We start from the raw sequence: 27,095 nt of genomic DNA on the forward strand, positions 1-27,095 counted from the left end.
CTGGTTACAAATCTCACACAAGGATGAAGAGCTTGCTGGTTACAAATCTCACACAAGGATGAAGAGCTTGCTGGTTACAAATCTCACACAAGGATGAAGAGCTTGCTGGTTACAAATCTCACACAAGGATGAAGAGCTTGCTGGTTACAAATCTTAGACAAGGATGAAGAGCTTGCTGGTTACAAATCTCACACAAGGATGAAGAGCTTGCTGGTTACAAATCTCACACAATGATGAAGAGCTTGCTGGTTACAAATCTCATACAAGGATGAAGATCTTGCTGGTTGCAAATCTCACACAAGGATGAAGAGCTTGCTGGTTGCAAATCTCACACAATGATGAAGAGCATGCTGGTTACAAATCTCACACAAGGATGAAGAGCTTGCTGGTTGCAAATCTCACACAAGGATGAAGAGCTTGGTGGTTGCAAATCTCACACAAGGATGAAGAGCTTACTGGTTACAAATCTCACACAAGGATGAAGAGCTTGCTGGTTACAAATCTCACACAAGGATGAAGAGCTTGAGGGTTACAAATCTCACACAACGATGAGGAGCTTGCCGGTTACAAATCTCACACAAGGATGAAGAGCTTGCTGGTTACAAATCTCACACAAGGATGAAGATCTTGCTGGTTGCAAATCTCACACAAGGATGAAGAGCTTGCTGGTTGCAAATCTCAAACAATGATGAAGAGCTTGCTGGTTACAAATCTCACACAAGGATGAAGAGCTTGCTGGTTGCAAATCTCACAAAAGGATGAAGAGCTTGCTGGTTGCAAATCTCACACAAGGATGAGGAGCTTGCTGGTTACAAATCTCACACAAGGATGAAGAGCTTGCTGGTTACAAATCTCACACAAGGATGAAGAGCTTGCTGGTTACAAATCTCACACAAGGATGAAGAGCTTGCTGGTTACAAATCTCACATAAGGATGAAGAGCTTGCTGGTTGAAAATTTCACACAAGGATGAGGAGCTTGCTGGTTACAAATCTCACACAAGGGTGAAGAGCTTGCTGGTTGCAAATCTCACACAAGGATGAAGAGCTTGCTGGTTACAAATCTGACACAAGGATGAAGAGCTTGCTGGTTACAAATCTCACACAAGGATGAAGAGCTTGCTGGTTACAAATCTCACACAAGGATGAGGAGCTTGCTGGTTACAAATCTCACTAAAGGATGAGGAGCTTGCTGGTTACAAATCTCACACAAGGATAAAGAGGTTGCTTGTTACAAATCTCATACAAGGATGAAGAATCTCACACATGGATGAAGAGCTTGCTGGTTACAAATCTCACACAAGGATGAAGAGCTTGCTGGTTACAAATCTCACACAATGATGATGAGCTTGCTGGTTACAAATCTCACACAAGGATGAAGAGCTTGCTGGTTACAAATCTCACACAATGATGAAGAGCTTGCTGGTTACAAATCTCATACAAGGATGAAGATCTTGCTGGTTGCAAATCTCACACAAGGATGAAGAGCTTGCTGGTTGCAAATCTCACACAATGATGAAGAGCATGCTGGTTACAAATCTCACACAAGGATGAAGAGCTTGCTGGTTGCAAATCTCACACAAGGATGAAGAGCTTGATGGTTGCAAATCTCACACAAGGATGAAGAGCTTACTGGTTACAAATCTCACACAAGGATGAAGAGCTTGCTGGTTACAAATCTCACACAAGGATGAAGAGCTTGCTGGTTACAAATCTCACACAAGGATGAAGAGCTTGCTGGTTACAAATCTCACATAAGGATGAAGAGCTTGCTGGTTGAAAATTTCACACAAGGATGAGGAGCTTGCTGGTTGCAAATCTCACACAAGGATGAAGAGCATGCTGGTTACAAATCTCACACAAGGATCAGGAGCTTGCTGGTTACAAATCTCACAAAAGGATAAAGAGGTTGCTGGTTACAAATCTCATACAAGGATGAAGAATCTCACACAAGGATGAAGAGCTTGCTGGTTACAAATCTCACACAAGGATGAAGAGCTTGCTGGTTACAAATCTCACACAAGGATGAAGAGCTTGCTGGTTACAAATCTCGCACAAGGACGAAGAGCTTGCTGGTTACAAATCTCACACAATGATGAAGAGCTTGAGGGTTACAAATCTCACACAACGATGAAGAGCTTGCTGGTTGCAAATCTCACAAAAGGATGAAGAGCTTGCTGGTTGCAAATCTCACACAAGGATGAGGAGCTTGCTGGTTACAAATCTCACACAAGGATGAAGAGCTTGCTGGTTACAAATCTCACACAAGGATGAAGAGCTTGCTGGTTACAAATCTCACACAAGGATGAAGAGCTTGCTGGTTACAAATCTCACATAAGGATGAAGAGCTTGCTGGTTGAAAATTTCACACAAGGATGAGGAGCTTGCTGGTTACAAATCTCACACAAGGGTGAAGAGCTTGCTGGTTGCAAATCTCACACAAGGATGAAGAGCTTGCTGGTTACAAATCTCACACAAGGATGAAGAGCTTGCTGGTTACAAATCTCACACAAGGATGAAGAGCTTGCTGGTTACAAATCTCACACAAGGATGAGGAGCTTGAGGGTTACAAATCTCACTAAAGGATGAGGAGCTTGCTGGTTACAAATCTCACACAAGGATAAAGAGGTTGCTTGTTACAAATCTCATACAAGGATGAAGAATCTCACACATGGATGAAGAGCTTGCTGGTTACAAATCTCACACAAGGATGAAGAGCTTGCTGGTTACAAATCTCACACAATGATGATGAGCTTGCTGGTTACAAATCTCACACAAGGATGAAGAGCTTGCTGGTTACAAATCTCAAACAAGGATGAAGAGCTTGCTGGTTACAAATATCACACAAGGATGAGGAGCTTGCTGGTTGCAAATCTCACGCAAGGATGAAGAGCTTGCTGGTTACAAATCTCACACAAGGATGAAGAGCTTGCTGGTTACAAATCTCACACAAGGATGAAGAGCTTGCTGGTTACAAATCTCACACAAGGATGAAGAGCTTGCTGGTTACAAATCTCACACAAGGATGAAGAGCTTGCTGGTTACAAATCTTAGACAAGGATGAAGAGCTTGCTGGTTACAAATCTCACACAAGGATGAAGAGCTTGCTGGTTACAAATCTCACACAATGATGAAGAGCTTGCTGGTTACAAATCTCATACAAGGATGAAGATCTTGCTGGTTGCAAATCTCACACAAGGATGAAGAGCTTGCTGGTTGCAAATCTCACACAATGATGAAGAGCATGCTGGTTACAAATCTCACACAAGGATGAAGAGCTTGCTGGTTGCAAATCTCACACAAGGATGAAGAGCTTGCTGGTTGCAAATCTCACACAAGGATGAAGAGCTTACTGGTTACAAATCTCACACAAGGATGAAGAGCTTGCTGGTTACAAATCTCACACAAGGATGAAGAGCTTGCTGGTTACAAATCTCACACAAGGATGAAGAGCTTGCTGGTTACAAATCTCACATAAGGATGAAGAGCTTGCTGGTTGAAAATTTCACACAAGGATGAGGAGCTTGCTGGTTGCAAATCTCACACAAGGATGAAGAGCATGCTGGTTACAAATCTCACACAAGGATCAGGAGCTTGCTGGTTACAAATCTCACAAAAGGATGAGGAGCTTGCTGGTTACAAATCTCATACAAGGATAAGGAGGTTGCTGGTTACAAATCTCACACAAGGATGAGGAGCTTGCTGGTTACAAATCTCACACAAGGATGAAGAGCTTGCTGGCTACAAATCTCCACAAGGATGAAGAGCTTGCTGGTTACAAATCTCACACAAGGATGAGGAGCTTGCTGGTTACAAATCTCACACAAGGATGAAGAGCTTGCTGGTTACAAATCTCACACAAGGATGAAGAACTTGCTGGTTACAAATCTCACACAAGGATGAAGAGCTTGCTGGTTGCAAATCTCACACAAGGATGAAGAGCTTGCTGGTAACAAATCTCACACAAGGATGAAGAGCTTGCTGGTTATAAATCTCACGCAAGGATAAAGAGGTTGTTGGTTACAAATCTCATACAAGGATGAAGAGCTTGCTGGTTACAAATCTCACACAAGAATGAGGAGCTTGCTGGTCACAAATCTCACACAAGGATGAAGAGCTTGCTGGTTACAAATCTCACACAAGGATGAGGAGCTTGCTGGTTACAAATCTCACACAAGGATGAGGAGCTTGCTGGTTACAAATCTCACACAAGGATGAAGAGCTTGCTGGATACAAATCTCACACAAGGATGAAGAGCTTTCTGGTTGCAAATCTCACACAAGGATGAAGAGCTTGCTGGTTTCAAATCTCACAAAAGGATGAAGAGCTTGCTGGTTACAAATCTCACACAATGATGAGGAGCTTCCTGGTTACAAATCTCACACAATGATGAGGAGCTTGTTGGTTACAAATCTCACACAAGGATGAAGAGCTTGCTGGTTACAAATCTCACACAAAGGTGAAGAGCTTGCTGGTTGCAAATCTCACACAAGGATGAAGAGCTTGCTGGTTACAAATCTCACACAAGGATGAAGAGCTTGCTGGTTACAAATCTCACACAAGGATGAAGAGCTTGCTGGTTACAAATCTCACACAAGGATGACGAGCTTGCTGGTTACAAATCTCACAAAAGGATGAGGAGCTTGCTGGTTACAAATCTCACACAAGGATAAAGAGTTTGCTGGTTACAAATCATATACAAGGATGAAGAGGTTGCTGGTTACAAATCTCACACAAGGATGAGGAGGTTGCTGGTTACAAATCTCACACAAGGATGAAGAGCTTGCTGGTTACAAATCTCACACAAGGATGAAGAGCTTGCTGGTTGCAAATCTCACACAAGGATGAAGAGCTTGCTGGTAACAAATCTCACAGAAGGATGAAGAGCTTGCTGGTTATAAATCTCACGCAAGGATAAAGAGGTTGCTGGTTACAAATCTCATACAAGGATGAAGAGCTTGCTGGTTACATATCTAACAAAAGGATGAGGAGCTTGCTGGTTACAAATCTCACAGAAGGATGAAGAGCTTACTGGTTACAAATCTCACACAAGGATGAAGAGCTTGCTGGTTACAAATCTCACAGAAGGATGAGGAGGTTGCTGGTTACAAATCTCACACAAGGATGAGGAGCTTGCTGGTTACAAATCTCACACAAGGATGAAGAGCTTGCTGGATACAAATCTCACACAAGGATGAAGAGCTTGCTGGTTGCAAATCTCACACAAGGATGAAGAGCTTGCTGGTAACAAATCTCACAAAAGGATGAAGAGCTTGCTGGTTGCGAATCTCACAAAAGGATGAAGAGCTTGCTGGTTACAAATCTCACACAATGATGAGGAGCTTGCTGGTTACAAATCTCACACAATGATGAGGAGCTTGCTGGTTACAAATCTCACACAAGGATGAGGAGCTTGATGGTTACAAATCTCACACAAGGATGAAGAGTTTGCTGGTTACAAATCTCAAACAAGGATGAAGAGCTTGCTGGTTACAAATCTCACAAAAGAATGAAGAGCTTGCTGGTTGCAAATCTCACACAATGATGAAGAGCTTGCTGGTTACAAATCTCACACAAGGATGAGGAGCTTGCTGGTTACATATCTCACACAAGGATGAAGAGCTTGCTGGTTACAAATCTCACACAAAGATGAAGAGCTTGCTGGTTACAAATCTCACACAAGGATGAAGAGCTTGCTGGTTACAAATCTCACACAAGGATGAAGAGCTTGCTGGTTACAAATCTCACACAAGGATGAAGAGCTTGCTGGTTACAAATCTCACACAAGGATGAAGAGCTTGCTGGTTACAAATCTCACACAAGGATGAAGAGCTTGCTGGTTACAAATCTCACACAATGATGAAGCGCTTGCTGGTTACAAATCTCATACAAGGATGAAGAGCTTGCTGGTTACAAATCTCACACAAGGATGAAGATCTTGCTGGTTGCAAATCTCACACAAGGATGAAGAGCTTGCTGGTTACAAATCTCACACAATGATGAAGAGCTTGCTGGTTACAAATCTCACACAAGAGGAGCTTCCTGGTTACATATCTCACACAAGGATGAAGAGCTTGCTGGTTACAAATCTCACATAAAGATGAAGAGCTTGCTGGTTACAAATCTCACACAATGATGAAGAGCTTGCTGGTTACAAATCTCACACAAGGATGAAGAGCTTGCTGGTTACAAATCTCACACAAGGATGAGGAGCTTGCTGGTTACAAATCTCACACAAGGATGAAGAGCTTGCTGGTTACAAATCTCACATAAAGATGAAGAGCTTGCTGGTTACAAATCTCACACAAGGATGAAGAGCTTGCTGGTTACAAATCTCGCACAAGGACGAAGAGCTTGCTGGTTACAAATCTCACACAAGGATGAAGAGCTTGAGGGTTACAAATCTCACACAACGATGAGGAGCTTGCCGGTTACAAATCTCACACAAGGATGAAGAGCTTGCTGGTTACAAATCTCACAAAAGGATGAAAAGCTTGCTGGTTACAAATCTCACACAAGGATGAAGAGCTTGCTGGTTACAAATCTCACACAAGGATGAAGATCTTGCTGGTTGCAAATCTCACACAAGGATGAAGAGCTTGCTGGTTGCAAATCTCACACAATGATGAAGAGCTTGCTGGTTACAAATCTCACACAAGGATGAAGAGCTTGCTGGTTGCAAATCTCACAAAAGGATGAAGAGCTTGCTGGTTGCAAATCTCACACAAGGATGAAGAGCTTGCTGGTTACAAATCTCACACAAGGATGAAGAGCTTGCTGGTTACAAATCTCACACAAGGATGAAGAGCTTGCTGGTTACAAATCTCACACAAGGATGAAGAGCTTGCTGGTTACAAATCTCAAATAAGGATGAAGAGCTTGCTGGTTGAAAATTTCACACAAGGATGAGGAGCTTGCTGGTTACAAATCTCACACAAGGATGAATAGCTTGCTGGTTACAAATCTCACACAAGTGTGAAGAGCTTGCTGGTTGCAAATCTCACACAAGGATGAAGAGCTTGCTGGTTACAAATCTCACACAAGGATAAAGAGCTTGCTGGTTACAAATCTCACACAAGGATGAAGAGCTTGCTGGTTACAAATCTCACACAAGGATGAGGAGCTTGCTGGTTACAAATCTCACAAAAGGATGAGGAGCTTGCTGGTTACAAATCTCACACAAGGATAAAGAGGTTGCTGGTTACAAATCTCATACAAGGATGAAGAATCTCACACAAGGATGAAGATCTTGCTGGTTGCAAATCTCACACAAGGATGAAGAGCTTGCTGGTTACAAATCTCACACAATGATGAAGAGCTTGCTGGTTACAAATCTCACACAAGGATGAGGAGCTTCCTGGTTACATATCTCACACAAGGATGAAGAGCTTGCTGGTTACAAATCTCACACAAAGATGAAGAGCTTGCTGGTTACAAATCTCACACAAGGATGAAGAGCTTGCTGGTTACAAATCTCACACAAGGACGAAGAACTTGCTGGTTACAAATATCACACAAGGATGAAGAGCTTGAGGGTTACAAATCTCACACAACGATGAGGAGCTTGCTGGTTACAAATCTCACACAAGGATGAAGAGCTTGCTGGATACAAATCTCACACAAGGATGAAGATCTTGCTGGTTGCAAATCTCACACAAGGATGAAGAGCTTGCTGGTTACAAATCTCACACAATGATGAAGAGCTTGCTGGTTACAAATCTCACACAAGGATGAAGAGCTTGCTGGTTGCAATCTCACACAAGGATGAAGAGCTTGCTGGTTGCAAATCTCACACAAGGATGAAGAGCTTGCTGGTTACAAATCTCACATAAGGATGAAGAGCTTGCTGGTTGAAAATTTCACACAAGGATGAGGAGCTTGCTGGTTACAAATCTCACACAAGGATGAAGAGCTTGCTGGTTACAAATCTCACACAAGGGTGAAGAGCTTGCTGGTTGCAAATCTCACACAAGGATGAAGAGCTTGCTGGTTACAAATCTCACACAAGGATGAAGAGCTTGCTGATTACAAATCTCACAAGGATGAAGAGCTTGCTGGTTACAAATCTCACACAAGGATGAAGAGCTTGCTGGTTACAAATGTCACACAATGATGATGAGCTTGCTGGTTACAAATCTCACACAAGGATGAAGAGCTTGCTGGTTACAAATCTCAAACAAGGATGAAGAGCTTGCTGGTTACAAATATCACACAAGGATGAAGAGCTTGCTGGTTGCAAATCTCACAGAAGGATGAAGAGCTTGCTGGTTACAAATCTCACACAAGGATGAAGAGCTTGCTGGTTACAAATCTCACACAAGGATGAAGAGCTTGCTGGTTACAAATCTCACACAAGGATGAAGAGCTTGCTGATTACAAATCTTAGACAAGGATGAAGAGCTTGCTGGTTACAAATCTCACACAAGGATGAAGAGCTTGCTGGTTACAAATCTCACACAATGATGAAGAGCTTGCTGGTTACAAATCTCACACAAGGATGAAGAGATTGCTGGTTGCAAATCTCACACAAGGATGAAGAGCTTGCTGGTTGCAAATCTCACACAAGGATGAAGAGCTTGCTGGTTACAAATCTCACACAAGGATGAAGAGCTTGCTGGTTACAAATCTCACGCAAGGATGAAGAGCTTGCTGGTTACAAATCTCACACAAGGATGAAGAGCTTGCTGGTTACAAATCTCACATAAGGATGAAGAGCTTGCTGGTTGAAAATTTCACACAAGGATGAGGAGCTTGCTGGTTACAAATCTCACACAAGGATGAAGAGCTTGCTGGTTACAAATCTCACACAAGGATGAGGAGCTTGCAGGTTACAAATCTCACAAAAGGATGAGGAGCTTGCTGGTTACAAATCTCATACAAGGATAAGGAGGTTGCTGGTTACAAATCTCACACAAGGATGAGGAGCTTGCTGGTTACAAATCTCACACAAGGATGAAGAGCTTGCTGGCTACAAATCTCACACAAGGATGAAGAGCTTGCTGGTTACAAATCTCACACAAGGATGAGGAGCTTGCTGGTTACAAATCTCACACAAGGATGAAGAGCTTGCTGGTTACAAATCTCACACAATGATGAACAACTTGCTGGTTACAAATCTCACACAAGGATGAAGAGCTTGCTGGTTGCAAATCTCACACAAGGATGAAGAGCTTGCTGGTAACAAATCTCACACAAGGATGAAGAGCTTGCTGGTTATAAATCTCACGCAAGGATAAAGAGGTTGTTGGTTACAAATCTCATACAAGGATGAAGAGCTTGCTGGTTACAAATCTCACACAAGGATGAGGAGCTTGCTGGTTACAAATCTCACACAAGGATGAAGAGCTTGCTGGTTACAAATCTCACACAAGGATGAGGAGCTTGCTGGTTACAAATCTCACACAAGGATGAGGAGATTGCTGGTTACAAATCTCACACAAGGATGAAGAGCTTGCTGGATACAAATCTCACACAAGGATGAAGAGCTTGCTGGTTGCAAATCTCACACAAGGATGAAGAGCTTGCTGGTTTCAAATCTCACAAAAGGATGAAGAGCTTGCTGGTTACAAATCTCACACAATGATGAGGAGCTTGCTGGTTACAAATCTCAAACAATGATGAGGAGCTTATTGGTTACAAATCTCACACAAGGATGAAGAGCTTGCTGGTAACAAATCTCACACAAAGGTGAAGAGCTTGCTGGTTGCAAATCTCACACAAGGATGAAGAGCTTGCTGGTTACAAATCTCACACAAGGATGAAGAGCTTGCTGGTTACAAATCTCACACAAGGATGAGGAGCTTGCTGGTTACAAATCTCACAAAAGGATGAGGATCTTGCTGGTTACAAATCTCACACAAGGATAAAGAGGTTGCTGGTTACAAATCTTATAGAAGGATGAAGAGGTTGCTGGTTACAAATCTCACACAAGGATGAGGAGCTTGCTGGTTACAAATCTCACACAAGGATGAAGAGCTTGCTGGTTACAAATCTCACACAAGGATGAAGAGCTTGCTGGCTGCAAATCTCACACAAGGATGAAGAGCTTGCTGGTAACAAATCTCACACAAGGATGAAGAGCTTGCTGGTTATAAATCTCACGCAAGGATAAAGAGGTTGCTGGTTACAAATCTCATGCAAGGATGAAGAGCTTGCTGGTGACAAATCTAACACAAGGATGAGGAGCTTGCTGGTTACAAATCTCACACAAGGATGAAGAGCTTGCTGGATACAAATCTCACACAAGGATGAAGAGCTTGCTGGTTGCAAATCTCACACAAGGATGAAGAGCTTGCTGGTAACAAATCTCACAAAAGGATGAAGAGCTTGCTGGTTGCGAATCTCACAAAAGGATGAAGAGCTTGCTGGTTACAAATCTCACACAATGATGAGGAGCTTGCTGGTTACAAATCTCACACAATGATGAGGAGCTTGCTGGTTACAAATCTCACACAAGGATGAGGAGGTTGCTGGATACAAATCTCACACAAGGATGAGGAGCTTGCTGGTTACAAATCTCACACAAGGATGAAGAGCTTGCTGGTTACAAATCTCACAAAAGAATGAAGAGCTTGCTGGTTGCAAATCTCACACAATGATGAAGAGCTTGCTGGTTACAAATCTCACAAAAGAATGAAGAGTTTGCTGGTTGCAAATCTCACACAATGATGAAGAGCTTGCTGGTTACAAATCTCACACAAGGATGAGGAGCTTGCTGGTTACAAATCTCACACAAGGATGAAGAGCTTGCTGGTTACAAATCTCACACAAGGATGAAGAGCTTGCTGGTTACAAATCTCACACAAGGATGAAGAGCTTGCTGGTTACAAATCTCACACAAGGATGAAGAGCTTGCTGGTTACAAATCTCACAATGATGAAGCGCTTGCTGGTTACAAATCTCATACAAGGATGAAGAGCTTGCTGGTTACAAATCTCACACAAGGATGAAGATCTTGCTGGTTGCAAATCTCACACAAGGATGAAGAGATTGCTGGTTACAAATCTCACACAAGGATGAAGAGCTTGCTGGTTACAAATCTCACACAAGAGGAGCTTCCTGGTTACATATCTCACACAAGGATGAAGAGCGTGCTGGTTACAAATCTCACATAAAGATGAAGAGCTTGCTGGTTACAAATCTCGCACAAGGACGAAGAGCTTGCTGGTTACAAATCTCACACAAGGATGAAGAGCTTGAGGGTTACAAATCTCACACAACGATGAGGAGCTCGCCGGTTACAAATCTCACACAAGGATGAAGAGCTTGCTGGTTACAAATCTCACACAAGGATGAAAAGCTTGCTGGTTACAAATCTCACACAAGGATGAAGAGCTTGCTGGTTACAAATCTCACACAAGGATGAAGATCTTGCTGGTTGCAAATCTCACACAAGGATGAAGAGCTTGCTGGTTGCAAATCTCACACAATGATGAAGAGCTTGCTGGTTACAAATCTCACACAAGGATGAAGAGCTTGCTGGTTGCAAATCTCACAAAAGGATGAAGAGCTTGCTGGTTGCAAATCTCACACAAGGATGAAGAGCTTGCTGGTTACAAATCTCACACAAGGATGAAGAGCTTGCTGGTTACAAATCTCACACAAGGATGAAGAGCTTGCTGGTTACAAATCTCACACAAGGATGAAGAGCTTGCTGGTTACAAATCTCACACAAGGATGAAGAGCTTGCTGGTTGAAAATTTCACACAAGGATGAGGAGCTTGCTGGTTACAAATCTCACACAAGGATGAATAGCTTGCTGGTTACAAATCTCACACAAGGGTGAAGAGCTTGCTGGTTGCAAATCTCACACAAGGATGAAGAGCTTGCTGGTTACAAATCTCACACAAGGATGAAGAGCTTGCTGGTTACAAATCTCACACAAGGATGAAGAGCTTGCTGGTTACAAATCTCACACAAGGATGAGGAGCTTGCTGGTTACAAATCTCACAAAAGGATGAGGAGCTTGCTGGTTACAAATCTCACACAAGGATAAAGAGGTTGCTGGTTACAAATCTCATACAAGGATGAAGAATCTCACACAAGGATGAAGAGCTTGCTGGTTACAAATGTCACACAAGGATGAAGAGCTTGCTGGTTACAAATCTCACACAATGATGATGAGCTTGCTGGTTACAATTCTCACACAAGGATGAAGAGTTTGCTGGTTACAAATCTCAAACAAGGATGAAGAGCTTGCTGGTTACAAATATCACACAAGGATGAGGAGCTTGCTGGTTGCAAATCTCACACAAGGATGAAGAGCTTGCTGGTTACAAATCTCACACAAGGATTAAGAGCTTGCTGGTTACAAATCTCACACAAGAATGAAGAGCTTGCTGGTTACAAATCTCACACAAGGATGAAGAGCTTGCTGGTTACAAATCTCACACAAGGATGAAGAGCTTGCTGGTTACAAATCTCACACAAGGATGAAGAGCTTGCTGGTTACAAATCTTAGACAAGGATGAAGAGCTTGCTGGTTACAAATCTCACACAAGGATGAAGAGCTTGCTGGTTAAAAATCTCACACAATGATGAAGAGCTTGCTGGTTACAAATCTCATACAAGGATGAAGAGCTTGCTGGTTACAAATCTCACACAAGGATGAAGATCTTGCTGGTTGCAAATCTCACACAAGGATGAAGAGCTTGCTGGTTACAAATCTCACACAATGATGAAGAGCTTGCTGGTTACAAATCTCACACAAGGATGAGGAGCTTCCTGGTTACATATCTCACACAAGGATGAAGAGCTTGCTGGTTACAAATCTCACACAAAGATGAAGAGCTTGCTGGTTACAAATCTCACACAAGGATGAAGAGCTTGCTGGTTACAAATCTCACACAAGGACGAAGAACTTGCTGGTTACAAATATCACACAAGGATGAAGAGGTTGAGGGTTTCAAATCTCACACAACGATGAGGAGCTTGCTGGTTACAAATCTCACACAAGGATGAAGAGCTTGCTGGATACAAATCTCACACAAGGATGAAGATCTTGCTGGTTGCAAATCTCACACAAGGATGAAGAGCTTGCTGGTTGCAAATCTCACACAATGATGAAGAGCTTGCTGGTTACAAATCTCACACAAGGATGAAGAGCTTGCTGGTTGCAATCTCACACAAGGATGAAGAGCTTGCTGGTTGCAAATCTCACACAAGGATGAAGAGCTTGCTGGTTACAAATCTCACATAAGGATGAAGAGCTTGCTGGTTGAAAATTTCACACAAGGATGAGGAGCTTGCTGGTTACAAATCTCACACAAGGATGAAGAGCTTGCTGGTTACAAATCTCACACAAGGGTGAAGAGCTTGCTGGTTGCAAATCTCACACAAGGATGAAGAGCTTGCTGGTTACAAATCTCACACAAGGATGAAGAGCTTGCTGGTTACAAATCTCACACAAGGATGAAGAGCTTGCTGGTTACAAATCTCACACAAGGATGAGGAGCTTGCTGGTTACAAATCTCACAAAAGGATGAGGAGCTTGCTGGTTACAAATCTCACACAAGGATAAAGAGGTTGCTGGTTACAAATCTCATACAAGGATGAAGAATCTCACACAAGGATGAAGAGCTTGCTGGTTACAAATGTCACACAAGGATGAAGAGCTTGCTGGTTACAAATGTCACACAATGATGATGAGCTTGCTGGTTACAAATCTCACACAAGGATGAAGAGCTTGCTGGTTACAAATCTCAAACAAGGATGAAGAGCTTGCTGGTTACAAATATCACACAAGGATGAGGAGCTTGCTGGTTGCAAATCTCACACAAGGATGAAGAGCTTGCTGGTTACAAATCTCACACAAAGATGAAGAGCTTGCTGGTTACAAATCTCACACAAGGATGAAGAGCTTGCTGGTTACAAATCTCACACAAGAATGAAGAGCTTGCTGGTTACAAATCTCACACAAGGATGAAGAGCTTGCTGGTTACAAATCTTAGACAAGGATGAAGAGCTTGCTGGTTACAAATCTCACACAAGGATGAAGAGCTTGCTGGTTACAAATCTCACACAATGATGAAGAGCTTGCTGGTTACAAATCTCATACAAGGATGAAGAGCTTGCTGGTTACAAATCTCACACAAGGATGAAGATCTTGCTGGTTGCAAATCTCACACAAGAATGAAGAGCTTGCTGGTTACAAATCTCACACAATGATGAAGAGCTTGCTGGTTACAAATCTCACACAAGGATGAGGAGCTTCCTGGTTACATATCTCACACAAGGATGAAGAGCTTGCTGGTTACAAATCTCACACAAAGATGAAGAGCTTGCTGGTTACAAATCTCACACAAGGATGAAGAGCTTGCTGGTTACAAATCTCACACAAGGACGAAGAGCTTGCTGGTTACAAATCTCACACAAGGATGAAGAGCTTGAGCGTTACAAATCTCACACAACGATGAGGAGCTTGCTGGTTACAAATCTCACACAAGGATGAAGAGCTTGCTGGTTACAAATCTCACACAAGGATGAAGATCTTGCTGGTTGCAAATCTCACACAAGGATGAAGAGCTTGCTGGTTGCAAATCTCACACAAGGATGAGGAGCTTGCTGGTTACAAATCTCATACAAGGATGAAGAGCTTGCTGGTTACAAATCTCACACAAGGATGAAGAGCTTGCAGGTTACAAATCTCACACAAGGATGAAGAGCTTGCTGGTTACAAATCTCACACAAGGATGAAGAGCTTGCTGGTTACAAATCTCACACAATGATGAAGCGCTTGCTGGTTACAAATCTCATACAAGGATGAAGAGCTTGCTGGTTACAAATCTCACACAAGGATGAAGATCTTGCTGGTTGCAAATCTCACACAAGGATGAAGAGCTTGCTGGTTACAAATCTCACACAATGATGAAGAGCTTGCTGGTTACAAATCTCACACAAGAGGAGCTTCCTGGTTACATATCTCACACAAGGATGAAGAGCTTGCTGGTTACAAATCTCACATAAAGATGAAGAGCTTGCTGGTTACAAATCTCGCACAAGGACGAAGAGCTTGCTGGTTACAAATCTCACACAAGGATGAAGAGCTTGAGGGTTACAAATCTCACACAACGATGAGGAGCTTGCCGGTTACAAATCTCACACAAGGATGAAGAGCTTGCTGGTTACAAATCTCACACAAGGATGAAAAGCTTGCTGGTTACAAATCTCACACAAGGATGAAGAGCTTGCTGGTTACAAATCTCACACAAGGATGAAGATCTTGCTGGTTGCAAATCTCACACAAGGATGAAGAGCTTGCTGGTTGCAAATCTCACACAATGATGAAGAGCTTGCTGGTTACAAATCTCACACAAGGATGAAGAGCTTGCTGGTTGCAAATCTCACAAAAGGATGAAGAGCTTGCTGGATGCAAATCTCACACAAGGATGAAGAGCTTGCTGGTTACAAATCTCACACAAGGATGAAGAGCTTGCTGGTTACAAATCTCACACAAGGATGAAGAGCTTGCTGGTTACAAATCTCACACAAGGATGAAGAGCTTGCTGGTTACAAATCTCACACAAGGATGAAGAGCTTGCTGGTTGAAAATTTCACACAAGGATGAGGAGCTTGCTGGTTACAAATCTCACACAAGGATGAATAGCTTGCTGGTTACAAATCTCACACAAGGGTGAAGAGCTTGCTGGTTGCAAATCTCACACAAGGATGAAGAGCTTGCTGGTTACAAATCTCACACAAGGATGAAGAGCTTGCTGGTTACAAATCTCACACAAGGATGAAGAGCTTGCTGGTTACAAATCTCACACAAGGATGAGGAGCTTGCTGGTTACAAATCTCACAAAAGGATGAGGAGCTTGCTGGTTACAAATCTCACACAAGAATAAAGAGGTTGCTGGTTACAAATCTCATACAAGGATGAAGAATCTCACACAAGGATGAAGAGCTTGCTGGTTACAAAGCTCACACAAGGATGAAGAGCTTGCTGGTTACAAATCTCACACAATGATGATGAGCTTTCTGGTTACAAATCTCACACAAGGATGAAGAGTTTGCTGGTTACAAATCTCAAACAAGGATGAAGAGCTTGCTGGTTACAAATATCACACAAGGATGAGGAGCTTGCTGGTTGCAAATCTCACACAAGGATGAAGAGCTTGCTGGTTACAAATCTCACACAAGGATGAAGAGCTTGCTGGTTACAAATCTCACACAAGGATGAAGAGCTTGCTGGTTACAAATCTCACACAAGGATGAAGAGCTTGCTGGTTACAAATCTCACACAAGGATGAAGAGCTTGCTGGTTACAAATCTTAGACAAGGATGAAGAGCTTGCTGGTTACAAATCTCACACAAGGATGAAGAGCTTGCTGGTTACAAATCTCACACAATGATGAAGAGCTTGCTGGTTACAAATCTCATACAAGGATGAAGAGCTTGCTGGTTACAAATCTCACACAAGGATGAAGAACTTGCTGGTTGCAAATCTCACACAAGGATGAAGAGCTTGCTGGTTACAAATCTCACACAATGATATAGAGCTTGCTGGTTACAAATCTCACACAAGGATGAGGAGCTTCCTGGTTACATATCTCACACAAGGATGAAGAGCTTGCTGGTTACAAATCTCACACAAAGATGAAGAGCTTGCTGGTTACAAATCTCACACAAGGATGAAGAGCTTGCTGGTTACAAATCTCACACAAGGACGAAGAACTTGCTGGTTACAAATATCACACAAGGATGAAGAGGTTGAGGGTTTCAAATCTCACACAACGATGAGGAGCTTGCTGGTTACAAATCTCACACAAGGATGAAGAGCTTGCTGGATACAAATCTCACACAAGGATGAAGATCTTGCTGGTTGCAAATCTCACACAAGGATGAAGAGCTTGCTGGTTGCAAATCTCACACAATGATGAAGAGCTTGCTGGTTACAAATCTCACACAAGGATGAAGAGCTTGCTGGTTGCAATCTCACACAAGGATGAAGAGCTTGCTGGTTGCAAATCTCACACAAGGATGAAGAGCTTGCTGGTTACAAATCTCACATAAGGATGAAGAGCTTGCTGGTTGAAAATTTCACACAAGGATGAGGAGCTTGCTGGTTACAAATCCCACACAAGGATGAAGAGCTTGCTGGTTACAAATCTCACACAAGGGTGAAGAGCTTGCTGGTTGCAAATCTCACACAAGGATGAAGAGCTTGCTGGTTACAAATCTCACACAAGGATGAAGAGCTTGCTGGTTACAAATCTCACACAAGGATGAAGAGCTTGCTGGTTACAAATCTCACACAAGGATGAAGAGCTTGCTGGTTACAAATCTCACACAAGGATGAGGAGCTTGCTGGTTACAAATCTCACAAAAGGATGAGGAGCTTGCTGGTTACAAATCTCACACAAGGATAAAGAGGTTGCTGGTTACAAATCTCATACAAGGATGAAGAATCTCACACAAGGATGAAGAGCTTGCTGGTTACAAATGTCACACAAGGATGAAGAGCTTGCTGGTTACAAATGTCACACAATGATGATGAGCTTGCTGGTTACAAATCTCACACAAGGATGAAGAGCTTGCTGGTTACAAATCTCAAACAAGGATGAAGAGCTTGCTGGTTACAAATATCACACAAGGATGAGGAGCTTGCTGGTTGCAAATCTCACACAAGGATGAAGAGCTTGCTGGTTACAAATCTCACACAAAGATGAAGAGCTTGCTGGTTACAAATCTCACACAAGGATGAAGAGCTTGCTGGTTACAAATCTCACACAAGAATGAAGAGCTTGCTGGTTACAAATCTCACACAAGGATGAAGAGCTTGCTGGTTACAAATCTTAGACAAGGATGAAGAGCTTGCTGGTTACAAATCTCACACAAGGATGAAGAGCTTGCTGGTTACAAATCTCACACAATGATGAAGAGCTTGCTGGTTACAAATCTCATACAAGGATGAAGAGCTTGCTGGTTACAAATCTCACACAAGGATGAAGATCTTGCTGGTTGCAAATCTCACACAAGAATGAAGAGCTTGCTGGTTACAAATCTCACACAATGATGAAGAGCTTGCTGGTTACAAATCTCACACAAGGATGAGGAGCTTCCTGGTTACATATCTCACACAAGGATGAAGAGCTTGCTGGTTACAAATCTCACACAAAGATGAAGAGCTTGCTGGTTACAAATCTCACACAAGGATGAAGAGCTTGCTGGTTACAAATCTCACACAAGGACGAAGAGCTTGCTGGTTACAAATCTCACACAAGGATGAAGAGCTTGAGCGTTACAAATCTCACACAACGATGAGGAGCTTGCTGGTTACAAATCTCACACAAGGATGAAGAGCTTGCTGGTTACAAATCTCACACAAGGATGAAGATCTTGCTGGTTGCAAATCTCACACAAGGATGAAGAGCTTGCTGGTTGCAAATCTCACACAAGGATGAGGAGCTTGCTGGTTACAAATCTCATACAAGGATGAAGAGCTTGCTGGTTACAAATCTCACACAAGGATGAAGAGCTTGCAGGTTACAAATCTCACACAAGGATGAAGAGCTTGCTGGTTACAAATCTCACACAAGGATGAAGAGCTTGCTGGTTACAAATCTCACACAATGATGAAGCGCTTGCTGGTTACAAATCTCATACAAGGATGAAGAGCTTGCTGGTTACAAATCTCACACAAGGATGAAGATCTTGCTGGTTGCAAATCTAACACAAGGATGAAGAGCTTGCTGGTTACAAATCTCACACAATGATGAAGAGCTTGCTGGTTACAAATCTCACACAAGAGGAGCTTCCTGGTTACATATCTCACACAAGGATGAAGAGCTTGCTGGTTACAAATCTCACATAAAGATGAAGAGCTTGCTGGTTACAAATCTCGCACAAGGACGAAGAGCTTGCTGGTTACAAATCTCACACAAGGATGAAGAGCTTGAGGGTTACAAATCTCACACAACGATGAGGAGCTTGCCGGTTACAAATCTCACACAAGGATGAAGAGCTTGCTGGTTACAAATCTCACACAAGGATGAAAAGCTTGCTGGTTACAAATCTCACACAAGGATGAAGAGCTTGCTGGTTACAAATCTCACACAAGGATGAAGATCTTGCTGGTTGCAAATCTCACACAAGGATGAAGAGCTTGCTGGTTGCAAATCTCACACAATGATGAAGAGCTTGCTGGTTACAAATCTCACACAAGGATGAAGAGCTTGCTGGTTGCAAATCTCACAAAAGGATGAAGAGCTTGCTGGATGCAAATCTCACACAAGGATGAAGAGCTTGCTGGTTACAAATCTCACACAAGGATGAAGAGCTTGCTGGTTACAAATCTCACACAAGGATGAAGAGCTTGCTGGTTACAAATCTCACACAAGGATGAAGAGCTTGCTGGTTACAAATCTCACACAAGGATGAAGAGCTTGCTGGTTGAAAATTTCACACAAGGATGAGGAGCTTGCTGGTTACAAATCTCACACAAGGATGAATAGCTTGCTGGTTACAAATCTCACACAAGGGTGAAGAGCTTGCTGGTTGCAAATCTCACACAAGGATGAAGAGCTTGCTGGTTACAAATCTCACACAAGGATGAAGAGCTTGCTGGTTACAAATCTCACACAAGGATGAAGAGCTTGCTGGTTACAAATCTCACACAAGGATGAGGAGCTTGCTGGTTACAAATCTCACAAAAGGATGAGGAGCTTGCTGGTTACAAATCTCACACAAGAATAAAGAGGTTGCTGGTTACAAATCTCATACAAGGATGAAGAATCTCACACAAGGATGAAGAGCTTGCTGGTTACAAAGCTCACACAAGGATGAAGAGCTTGCTGGTTACAAATCTCACACAATGATGATGAGCTTTCTGGTTACAAATCTCACACAAGGATGAAGAGTTTGCTGGTTACAAATCTCAAACAAGGATGAAGAGCTTGCTGGTTACAAATATCACACAAGGATGAGGAGCTTGCTGGTTGCAAATCTCACACAAGGATGAAGAGCTTGCTGGTTACAAATCTCACACAAGGATGAAGAGCTTGCTGGTTACAAATCTCACACAAGGATGAAGAGCTTGCTGGTTACAAATCTCACACAAGGATGAAGAGCTTGCTGGTTACAAATCTCACACAAGGATGAAGAGCTTGCTGGTTACAAATCTTAGACAAGGATGAAGAGCTTGCTGGTTACAAATCTCACACAAGGATGAAGAGCTTGCTGGTTACAAATCTCACACAATGATGAAGAGCTTGCTGGTTACAAATCTCATACAAGGATGAAGAGCTTGCTGGTTACAAATCTCACACAAGGATGAAGAACTTGCTGGTTGCAAATCTCACACAAGGATGAAGAGCTTGCTGGTTACAAATCTCACACAATGATATAGAGCTTGCTGGTTACAAATCTCACACAAGGATGAGGAGCTTCCTGGTTACATATCTCACACAAGGATGAAGAGCTTGCTGGTTACAAATCTCACACAAAGATGAAGAGCTTGCTGGTTACAAATCTCACACAAGGATGAAGAGCTTGCTGGTTACAAATCTCACACAAGGACGAAGAACTTGCTGGTTACAAATATCACACAAGGATGAAGAGGTTGAGGGTTTCAAATCTCACACAACGATGAGGAGCTTGCTGGTTACAAATCTCACACAAGGATGAAGAGCTTGCTGGATACAAATCTCACACAAGGATGAAGATCTTGCTGGTTGCAAATCTCACACAAGGATGAAGAGCTTGCTGGTTGCAAATCTCACACAATGATGAAGAGCTTGCTGGTTACAAATCTCACACAAGGATGAAGAGCTTGCTGGTTGCAATCTCACACAAGGATGAAGAGCTTGCTGGTTGCAAATCTCACACAAGGATGAAGAGCTTGCTGGTTACAAATCTCACATAAGGATGAAGAGCTTGCTGGTTGAAAATTTCACACAAGGATGAGGAGCTTGCTGGTTACAAATCCCACACAAGGATGAAGAGCTTGCTGGTTACAAATCTCACACAAGGGTGAAGAGCTTGCTGGTTGCAAATCTCACACAAGGATGAAGAGCTTGCTGGTTACAAATCTCACACAAGGATGAAGAGCTTGCTGGTTACAAATCTCACACAAGGATGAAGAGCTTGCTGGTTACAAATCTCACACAAGGATGAGGAGCTTGCTGGTTACAAATCTCACACAAAGATAAAGAGGTTGCTGGTTACAAATCTCATACAAGGATGAAGAATCTCACACAAGGATGAAGAGCTTGCTGGTTACAAATCTCACACAACGATGAGGAGCTTGCTGGTTACAAATCTCACACAAGGATGAAGAGCTTGCTGGTTACAAATCTCACACAAGGATGAAGAGCTTGCTGGTTACAAATCTCACACAAGGATGAGGAGCTTGCTGGTTACAAATCTCACACAAAGATAAAGAGGTTGCTGGTTACAAATCTCATACAAGGATGAAGAATCTCACACAAGGATGAAGAGCTTGCTGGTTACAAATCTCACACAACGATGAGGAGCTTGCTGGTTACAAATCTCACACAAGGATGAAGAGCTTGCTGGTTACAAATCTCACACAAGGATGAAGATCTTGCTGGTTGCAAATCTCACACAAGGATGAAGAGCTTGCTGGTTGCAAATCTCACAGAATGATGAAGAGCTTGCTGGTTACAAATCTCACACAAGGATGAAGAGCTTGCTGGTTGCAAATCTCACACAAGGATGAAGAGCTTGCTGGTTGCAAATCTCACACAAGGATGAAGAGCTTGCTGGTTACAAATCTCACACAAGGATGAAGAGCTTGCTGGTTACAAATCTCACACAAGGATGAAGAGCTTGCTGGTTACAAATCTCACATAAGGATGAAGAGCTTGCTGGTTGAAAATTTCACACAAGGATGAAGAGCTTGCTGGTAACAAATCTCACACAAGGATGAGGAGCTTGCTGGTTACAAATCTCACAAAAGGATGAGGAGCTTGCTGGTTACAAATCTCATACAAGGATAAGGAGGTTGCTGGTTACAAATCTCACACAAGGATGAAGAGCTTGCTGGTTACAAATCTCACACAAGGATGAGGAGCTTGCTGGTTACAAATCTCACACAAGGATGAAGAGCTTGCTGGTTACAAATCTCACACAAGGATGAAGAACTTGCTGGTTACAAATCTCACACAAGGATGAAGAGCTTGCTGGTTGCAAATCTCACACAAGGATGAAGATCTTGCTGGTAACAAATCTCACACAAGGATGAAGAGCTTGCTGGTTATAAATCTCACGCAAGGATAAAGAGGTTGTTGGTTACAAATCTCATACAAGGATGAAGAGCTTGCTGGTTACAAATCTCACACAAGGATGAGGAGCTTGCTGGTTACAAATCTCACACAAGGATGAAGAGCTTGCTGGTTACAAATCTCACACAAGGATGAGGAGCTTGCTGGTTACAAATCTCACACAAGGATGAGGAGCTTGCTGGTTACAAATCTCACACAAGGATGAGGAGATTGCTGGTTACAAATCTCACACAAGGATGAAGAGCTTGCTGGATACAAATCTCACACAAGGATGAAGAGCTTGCTGGTTGCAAATCTCACACAAGGATGAAGAGCTTGCTGGTTTCAAATCTCACAAAAGGATGAAGAGCTTGCTGGTTACAAATCTCACACAATGATGAGGAGCTTGCTGGTTACAAATCTCACACAATGATGAGGAGCTTATTGGTTACAAATCTCACACAAGGATGAAGAGCTTGCTGGTTACAAATCTCACACAAAGGTGAAGAGCTTGCTGGTTGCAAATCTCACACAAGGATGAAGAGATTGCTGGTTACAAATCTCACACAAGGATGAAGAGCTTGCTGGTTACAAATCTCACACAAGGATGAGGAGCTTGCTGGTTACAAATCTCACAAAAGGATGAGGAGCTTGCTGGTTACAAATCTCACACAAGGATAAAGAGGTTGCTGGTTACAAATCTTATACAAGGATGAAGAGGTTGCTGGTTACAAATCTCACACAAGGATGAGGAGCTTGCTGGTTACAAATCTCACACAAGGATGAAGAGCTTGCTGGTTACAAATCTCACACAAGGATGAAGAGCTTGCTGGTTGCAAATCTCACACAAGAATGAAGAGCTTGCTGGTAACAAATCTCACACAAGGATGAAGAGCTTGCTGGTTATAAATCTCACGCAAGGATAAAGAGGTTGCTGGTTACAAATCTCATGCAAGGATGAAGAGCTTGCTGGCTACAAATCTAACACAAGGATGAGGAGCTTGCTGGTTACAAATCTCACAGAAGGATGAAGAGTTTACTGGTTACAAATCTCACACAAGGATGAAGAGCTTGCTGGTTACAAATCTCACAGAAGGATGAGGAGGTTGCTGGTTACAAATCTCACACAAGGATGAGGAGCTTGCTGGTTACAAATCTCACACAAGGAAGAAGAGCTTGCTGGATACAAATCTCACACAAGGATGAAGAGCTTGCTGGTTGCAAATCTCACACAAGGATGAAGAGCTTGCTGGTAACAAATCTCACAAAAGGATGAAGAGCTTGCTGGTTGCGAATCTCACAAAAGGATGAAGAGCTTGCTGGTTACAAATCTCACACAATGATGAGGAGCTTGCTGGTTACAAATCTCACACAATGATGAGGAGCTTGCTGGTTACAAATCTCACACAAGGATGAGGAGCTTGCTGGTTACAAATCTCACACAAGAGGAGCTTCCTGGTTACATATCTCACACAAGGATGAAGAGCTTGCTGGTTACAAATCTCACACAAAGATGAAGAGCTTGCTGGTTACAAATCTCACACAAGGATGAAGAGCTTGCTGGTTACAAATCTCGCACAAGGACGAAGAGCTTGCTGGTTACAAATCTCACACAAGGATGAAGAGCTTGAGGGTTACAAATCTCACACAACGATGAGGAGCTTGCCGGTTACAAATCTCACACAAGGATGAAGAGCTTGCTGGTTACAAATCTCACACAAGGATGAAAAGCTTGCTGGTTACAAATCTCACACAAGGATGAAGAGCTTGCTGGTTACAAATATTACACAAGGATGAGGAGCTTGCTGGTTGCAAATCTCACATAAGGATGAAGAGCTTGCTGGTTACAAATCTCACACAAGGATAAAGAGCTTGCTGGTTACAAATCTCACACAAGGATGAAGAGCTTGCTGGTTACAAATCTCACACAAGGATGAAGAGCTTGCTGGTTACAAATCTCACACAAGGATGAAGAGCTTGCTGGTTACAAATCTCACACAAGGATGAAGAGCTTGCTGGTTACAAATCTCACACAAGGAAGAAGAGCTTGCTGGTTACAAATCTCACACAATGATGAAGAGCTTGCTGGTTACAAATCTCATACAAGGATGAAGAGCTTGCTGGATACAAATCTCACACAAGGATGAAGATCTTGCTGGTTGCAAATCTCACACAAGGATGAAGAGCTTGCTGGTTACAAATCGCACACAAGAGGACCTTCCTGGTTACATATCTCACACAAGGATGAAGAGCTTCATGGTTACAAATCTCACACAAAGATGAAGAGCTTGCTGGTTACAAATCTCACACAAGGATGAAGAGCTTACTGGTTACAAATCTCATACAAGGATGAGGAACTTGCTGGTTACAAATCTCACACAAGGATGAGGAGCTTGCTGGTTACAAATCTCACACAAGGATGAGGAGCTTGCTGGTTACAAATCTCACACAAGGATGAAGAGCTTGCTGGTTACAAATCTCACACAAGGATGAAGAGCTTGCTGGTTACAAATCTCACACAAGGATGAAGAGCTTGCTGGTTACAAATCTCACACAATGATGATGAGCTTGCTGGTTACAAATCTCACACAAGGATAAAGAGCTTGCTGGTTACAAATCTCACACAAGGATGAAGAGCTTGCTGGTTACAAATCTCACACAAGGATGAAGAGCTTGCTGGTTACAAATATCACACAAGGATGAGGAGCTTGCTGGTTGCAAATCTCACACAAGGATGAAGAGCTTGCTGGTTGCAAATCTCACACAAGGATGAAGAGCTTGCTGGTTACAAATCTCACACAAGGATGAAGAGCTTGCTGGTTACAAATCTCACACAGGGGTGAAGAGCTTGCTGGTTGCAAATCTCACACAAGGATGAAGAGCTTGCTGGTTACAAATCTCACACAAGGATGAAGAGCTTGCTGGTTACAAATCTCACACAAGGATGAAGAGCTTGCTGGTTACAAATCTCACACAAGGATGAGGAGCTTGCTGGTTACAAATCTCACGCGAGGATAAAGAGCTTGCTGGTTACAAATCTCACATAAGGATGAAGAGCTTTCTGGTAACAAATCTCACACAAGGATGAAGAGCTTGCTGGTTATAAATCTCACGCAAGGATAAAGAGGTTGCTGGTTACAAATCTCATGCAAGGATGAAGAGCTTGCTGGTTACAAATCTCACACAAGGATGAGGAGCTTGCTGGTTACAAATCTCACACAAGGATGAGGAGCTTGCTGGTTGCAAATCTCACACAAGGATGAAGAGCTTGCTGGTTACCAATCTCACACAAGGATGAAGAGCTTGCTGGTTACAAATCTCACACAAGGATGAGGAGCTTGCTGGTTACAAATCTCACACAAGGATGAAGAGCTTGCTGGCTACAAATCTCACACAAGGATGAAGAACTTGCTGGTTACAAATCTCACACAAGGATGAGGAGCTTGCTGGTTACAAATCTCACACAAGGATGAAGAGCTTGCTGGTTACAAATCTCACACAAGGATGAAGAACTTGCTGGTTACAAATCTCACACAAGGATGAAGAGCTTGCTGGTTGCAAATCTCACACAAGGATGAAGAGCTTGCTGGTAACAAATCTCACACAAGGATGAAGAGCTTGCTGGTTATAAATCTCACGCAAGGATAAAGAGGTTGTTGGTTACAAATCTCATACAAGGATGAAGAGCTTGCTGGTTACAAATCTCACACAAGGATGAGGAGCTTGCTGGTTACAAATCTCACACAAGGATGAAGAGCTTGCTGGTTACAAATCTCACACAAGGATGAGGAGCTTGCTGGTTACAAATCTCACACAAGGATGAGGAGCTTGCTGGTTACAAATCTCACACAAGGATGAAGAGCTTGCTGGATACAAATCTCACACAAGGATGAAGAGCTTGCTGGTTGCAAATCTCACACAAGGATGAAGAGCTTTTTGGTTTCAAATCTCACAAAAGGATGAAGAGCTTGCTGGTTACAAATCTCACACAATGATGAGGAGCTTGCTGGTTACAAATCTCACACAATGATGAGGAGCTTGTTGGTTACAAATCTCACACAAGGATGAAGAGCTTGCTGGTTACAAATCTCACACAAAGGTGAAGAGCTTGCTGGTTGCAAATCTCACACAAGGATGAAGAGCTTGCTGGTTACAAATCTCACACAAGGATGAAGAGCTTGCTGGTTACAAATCTCACACAAGGATGAGGAGCTTGCTGGTTACAAATCTCACAAAAGGATGAGGAGCTTGCTTGTTACAAATCTCACACAAGGATGAAGAGCTTGCTGGTTGCAAATCTCACACAAGGATGAAGATCTTGCTGGTAACAAATCTCACACAAGGATGAAGAGCTTGCTGGTTATAAATCTCACGCAAGGATAAAGAGGTTGTTGGTTACAAATCTCATACAAGGATGAAGAGCTTGCTGGTTACAAATCTCACACAAGGATGAGGAGCTTGCTGGTTACAAATCTCACACAAGGATGAAGAGCTTGCTGGTTACAAATCTCACACAAGGATGAGGAGCTTGCTGGTTACAAATCTCACACAAGGATGAGGAGCTTGCTGGTTACAAATCTCACACAAGGATGAGGAGATTGCTGGTTACAAATCTCACACAAGGATGAAGAGCTTGCTGGATACAAATCTCACACAAGGATGAAGAGCTTGCTGGTTGCAAATCTCACACAAGGATGAAGAGCTTGCTGGTTTCAAATCTCACAAAAGGATGAAGAGCTTGCTGGTTACAAATCTCACACAATGATGAGGAGCTTGCTGGTTACAAATCTCACACAATGATGAGGAGCTTATTGGTTACAAATCTCACACAAGGATGAAGAGCTTGCTGGTTACAAATCTCACACAAAGGTGAA

Source organism: Phyllobates terribilis, unplaced genomic scaffold (genome assembly GCF_046119375.1).
Source record: "Phyllobates terribilis strain yellow unplaced genomic scaffold, ASM4611937v1 Scaffold_1__5_contigs__length_1240528914, whole genome shotgun sequence".
Taxonomy (NCBI): domain Eukaryota; kingdom Metazoa; phylum Chordata; class Amphibia; order Anura; family Dendrobatidae; genus Phyllobates; species Phyllobates terribilis.